The sequence below is a fragment of the Chenopodium album genome, chromosome 5, assembly GCF_948465745.1.
Source record: "Chenopodium album chromosome 5, dcCheAlbu1.1, whole genome shotgun sequence".
NCBI lineage: Eukaryota > Viridiplantae > Streptophyta > Magnoliopsida > Caryophyllales > Amaranthaceae > Chenopodium > Chenopodium album.
In genome coordinates, this window is record NC_137838.1 from 11,296,568 (window position 1) to 11,302,567 (window position 6,000).

Sequence of the window (6,000 nt, forward strand, 5' to 3'; positions counted from 1 at the left end):
TTGACCAGGGTAAAACTCCCGCTAAGTCTGCGGCGCTGCTGCGCAAGGAGGCGGCACTTGCCAAAAAGGCAGCCGTCGAGGCTAAGGATACGAAGAAAGGCGGGGTAAGACCGCCTGACTTTATATGTTTTTTTTTTATTTTTTTATTTTTTTTATATATATATATACCGGTTGGGTATGCTTACATTTTGCTTCTTTCTCAGGAGTCCGTCAAGAGGATTCCACGATCATTTTCCAAGTTGCTCAAAAGGCAGGGAGATGATCTGGAGAAGGCTCCGGCTGCCAAAGCCGCCAGGAAGGATCCCCCCCAGAAACAAACATCTGCCCAATCCGGTCGTCCAACGACTGGGGGCAAATCCCCGGCTGTTCTGAAAAAACTCAGCGAAAGCTTAGAACAGCAGAAAGCGCCGGATGTCTCAACGGCATCGAAGGGTGGCGAGCCACCTGAGGTTGCAGGCGGTGCGACAACCACTGGGGAGGAGTGTAAGCCGGAGACCCATCCGGAAGCTCAAGGTAAGGAACAAACTAAAATACATTGGCTACTGGATTTTATGAGAGTCAAGACCAAGGTTGATCCTTCAAAAGGGTCAGTCAGCAGCCGGCAACGGAGGAATGTTGACTACGCTGCTTCTATCTCACAAAGCACTATTTTTGATGCAGATCTGACTTCTGACCAGCCGGATCTTGCAAGCTTCGCAAAGCGGATGGTGAGGACCCTCACCCGGTCTGAGAAGAATTCCATACCTGATCTGCAGGTCGTGGACTTCGATCGGATAATGGGTTCTCAAGCTGAGGTAAAAATCCCTTTACCCTGATATCTTTTATCTTTAATTTGGCTAAGTAACTCACCAATCGACTGTTATTGTCTCAGGCCATGGTGAGAGTGGACAATCTCCGGGGCCCCTTCAGGCGGAAGCAAGAAGAGGTAAATGACGCCAAACGGAGGGCCCTAGAAAACCTCAACTTTGCTGAACATTCTGATTATATGTGTAATTTAAAGATTAAAGCAGTAGAGTTGAAACAGGAGGAGCTGATCCGGAGTTTGACGGCTGCAAACGATGAAGCTAACAGCCGGGCTGATGACCTTGACAAGAAGCTGAAAGATGCCAAATCAGATCTCAAGGCATTGGAGGATGCTGACAAGGAAAATGCCCAACTCCGGATAGACAATGACCGCCTGAAGGCCGAGCTTATGAATCTGTGCAACAAGCAGTCGGATGAGCTGGCCCAGGAGCAGACCTGGCTGACTGAGGAGAATGAACGGGACAACTTAGCCCGGCTGAAGATCACCTGGGGCCTCCTTTACCCAGAGATAGACTTTGAGGTCTATAAGCTGAGGTATGATTACGCCACTGCGGTGTATGATGCCCAGCAACTGGGTGATGCTCCACCGCCTCGCTTCAAAGACTGGGCTGCTGAGCAGGGATATGAAGTCTCTGATGATGAGGAGGCGGCGGATGATCATCACGAGGGCCAAGCCAGCCAGACTCAGCCGGAGAAGACTCCACCTCAGCCTTAGGCGGGCCTCCCCACTTTCTGCGGCAGTATGCCATTCTGTTTCTTTACCGGCTTGTATGCCGTGTATTATTGTATCTTTACCAACTTTGGAGTTGGGTTAACATTTTATCTTTCTTTCTTCACCGGATGTGTCCGGTTAACACTTACTCTGGCCCTTGTGCCATTTTAAATATTAATGAAGTATTCCGACTCAGTCGGTGTTTATATATATTTGTGTTTTGAGTTTTTTATTTTGAATTTTGCCTCTGTTTGCAATTCTTTAATATTTTGCCTAACTTAAAAAAAAGCATGCGGCAATTTGCAATCCGGGTGCTCTTGCCACTGGGCGGCTGTGTGGTTGGTTTAATGTCAAGCTGATTGATTGGCTTGAAAACACTTGATACTAGGAGAAGTATGGAGTGTTTTTAGGCCAATCAATCACAATGGCGATTGCCCCAAACCAAGTGCACAGCCGGTCATAATAGCGGGTGCTTTGAGCTTCTTACCCAGGCGGTCAATTCCGTTTGGGGTTAACGCGTAGCCATTTCACCACCTTTTGCCCCAATAGGGGAAGTGAGTGCAACTTTGGAATAAATAACCCAAGTAAGAATTTCAACCAATGACCGACTGATGCCTTAGGGCATCCGGTACTTGGTTACTTAATTGTTCTTCATAGATTATTCTGGTCAGACAACTATGAGTTGACCAATTTGGTCGTTCAATTTTCGCAGTTTGCATGGATACGTAGAACCGACAAATAGTCTGTTCTCTGCGACGATTGCACCCGGAGGGGTGTCGCCGGACGCCCTTGTCCATGTTGGGACAGACGATTTTATAAAATAAGCAACCATCTGGCCATATTGGCCTTTGGTCTTTTTTGAGACCGGTTGTATATAGCTACTAAGCGTTTTTGTGCTTAGTTTTTAATCGGATCATTTGGCCGAGCATAATTACAACATTGAATTTACACTAAATATCGAACTTAGCTTGTTGAACGAATAGTCCGTCTGAGTATTACCCAGGCGGTCCAGAAATTATTAAATTACACTATCAAACGTAATTTAAATAAATAAAGAGTCCGTCTGGGTTTTACCCAGGCGGACAAACAAAAAAAATGGTAAACATGGCAAAAATAATGTTCAACCAAACTAAGTATCAAACTTAGTAAGTTAAACACTGGGTCCGTCTGGGTATTACCCCGGCGGACGAATGATAAAAATGGCAAAAATAATTCTGCAAACAAAGCCTGAATTTTCATTAATTGACTTACTGTTTACAAAAATTATACTTTCTCAGAAGTAGTACTTTTTTAGATTGTCTACATTCCAAGTTCTAGGCAGGCGGCGACCGTCCGGAGTTTCCAGACGGTAGGTGCCGTTCCTGACTTCTTCATAAATCCGGTAGGGGCCTTCCCTATTAGGGGTTAACTTCCCAGCCCCATTGGCCCTACCGGTTGCCTCCATTTTTCGTAACACGAAGTCGTCCATTTTCAGGGGATGCTTGTGCACTCTCTTGTTATAAGCTCTGGTCATTCTCAGACGGTATATCTCATGGCGCAGGGCAGCGTTGCCCCTGCGTTCCGGGAGGGAGTCCAATGCCAGCCGCATGACCTCCCAATTTGCCTCTTCATCATAGAGCATAACTCTAAGAGTCGGCTCATAATGCTCAATGGGCAAGACGACTTCAGCACCGTATACCATAAGAAATGGGGTTTCTCCGGTTGCCCCTTTAGCAGTAGTCCGGATGGCCCACAGGACATGAATTAATTCCTCTGCCCATAAACCACCGGCTCTTTCGATTTTCTTTTTTATGCCGTCTGAGATGAGTTTGTTGAAGGCTTCAACTTGGCCGTTTGCTTGGGTTCGGCCGACTGATGCAAAACAATGTGAGATACCCTGATCTCCCAACCAAGTCTTGAGCTGGGGGGTCTCAAACTGAGGGCAATTATCAAACACCATAGACATAGGTACCCTAAACCGGGCGATGATGTTCTTCCAGATGAAGAAGATGACATCCTTTGTCTTAATGTTCTTAACCGGCTCAGCTTCTACCCATTTGGTGAAATAATCCACAGCCACCAAAATGTAGCGCTTTCCGCCTGGTGCAGGCGTATATGGACCCAAGATATCCATGCCCCATTTGGCAAATGGGACTGGGCTGTGGATTGCCGTCAGATCAGTAGCCGGGCGGCGAATCGGTGGGCCAAACCTTTGGCACTTGTCGCATCTTTTGACTAACTCTTTGGCGTCTGCTTCAAGAGTAGGCCAAAAGTATTGCCGCCTGGCTCTGACGGCTAAAGACCTGCCGTCTATATGAGAGGCGCAGTATCCGACATGCAATTCTTCGAGAATTTCTTTCCTTTTTTCTGGGGTAACACACTTCAATAAGGGTTTGAGGAAACCTGCCTTGAAGAGTTCTCCATTTCTCAACTCGAAGTTTGCTGCTCGCTTTTTCAGGACGGCTGCCTCCTGTGATGAATCAGGAAGCGTGCCGTCTGCTAAATATGCCCGGATGCCATCCATCCAGGTAGAGCTTCGGTCTAAGGTTCCAATGGGCTCTTCATGTATGCTTCTCTTTTCAAGAACCTCCCAAAAGACCGACCGAGGAGTATCACAGCAGGCGGAAGAAGCCAATTTAGACAATGCATCCGCCTGGTTGTTATTTGACCTAGGCACTTGATTCAGACGGAATTCCTGAAGTGCCCCAGTCTCTTCTTTGACTGCCTGAAGATATTTGATCATAGCCGGATGAGTTGCCTCATATGCTCCCTCATACTGGCTAACGACCAATTGTGAATCAGAATAGGCGTCAATTTTAGTTGCCCCTGCTGCCTTACACATGCGGATTCCGGCTAGCAGGGCTTCATATTCCGCCTCGTTATTTGAGGCTTGAAACTTAAACCGCAGTGCATATTCAATTTTGTCCCCCTCAGGGGACTCATATATAATTCTTGCACCGCAGCCGTTCTTTGTTGAGCTTCCGTCCACATACACTTTCCAAACCTGGTCAACATTATCCGGTTGCACCGGTCGTGTCATTTCAACAATGAAGTCGGCAAACGCCTGACCTTTCACTGCCTTTCTAGGTTCAAAAGTGATTTCAAGACTTTGCATTTCAATATCCCATTTCAACATTCTGCCGGATGACTCCAAAGTAGACATTGGCCGCTTGAGGGGCTGGTCGGTGTAGATTACCACCGATGAGCCAGGAAGTAAGGTTTCAATTTCTTGAAAGCCATATACAGGGCAAGGCCAAATTTTTCTACCATGGGGTACCAGAGCTCAGCATTTTTTAAGACATGGCTAATGAATTAGACCGGAAGCTGAACACCGTCTCTCTCAGCAAGGAGAACGGCACTGAGGGCATGATCTGAGACGGCTAAGTACATGTATAACACCTCCCTAGGCAGTGGACTAACAAGTCTTGGCAAAGAGTGGAGGTGTTCTTTCAGCCGTTGAAAGACCGCCTCAGCCTCATCCCCCCATTCAAATCTGGTCTTATCCTGATTGCTTGGAAGAAGTAAAGGCATTTGTCACCTGACCGGCTGAGGAATCTCCCCAGAGCAGCCAGGCAACCGGTTAGTCTCTGTGCTTCCTTGACAGTGCGGGGTGACTTCATGTCAATCACCGCCTGTATCTTCTCAGGGTTAGCCTCTATCCCCCTTTGATCAATCAGGAATCCGAGAAACTTCCCAGACTCAACACCATAGACGCATTTCTTAGGATTCAACATGACCTTATGCCGCCTGAGTGTGGTGAAGGTTTCTCGGAGATCAGCAAGGTGATCCGCCTGCTGTTTGGATTTGACTATCATGTCGTCAATGTATGCCTCTACATTCCTCCCAATCTGATTAATAAAGACAGTATTAATCATCCGTTGGAACGTAGCCGGCGCATTTTTCAAGCCAAACAGCATCACCGTGTAACAGAATAGCCCCTGATCAATGACGAAGGCCGTCTTTTCTTGATCTTTCTTCCACAGGGGTATCTGATGGAAGCCAGAGTAGGCATCCATAAAACTCATCAAGGCATGCCCGGCTGTTGAATCGACCAGACTATCGATCTTAGGAAGCGGATAACTGTCCTTGGGACATGCCTTGTTGAGATCTGTGTAATCAACACACATCCGCCAGGTACCATTCGGCTTCTTTACAAGCACAACATTCGCCACCCAGTCGGGGAAATTACATGGCCGAATGAACCCAGCATCCAACAACTTTTTTACTTCGGCAGCTGCCGCCTGACTTCTTTCCTCGCCGTGATTTCTTTTCTTTTGCCGGATGGGCTTCTTTTTAGGGTCCTCGGCGAGTTTGTGGACAACAAGATCCGGGCTGACGCCTGGCATCTCTTCCACTTCAAAGGCAAAAATGTCCTTGAATTCTTTCAGCAGAAGGTGCAAGTCTGCACCTAACTTAGCAAAGGCAACCGTCCCAACCTTCACAGTATGCTCCGGACGGTTGTCGTCCAGAGGTATGCCAATATGTTCACCAGCCGGTTGGGGACG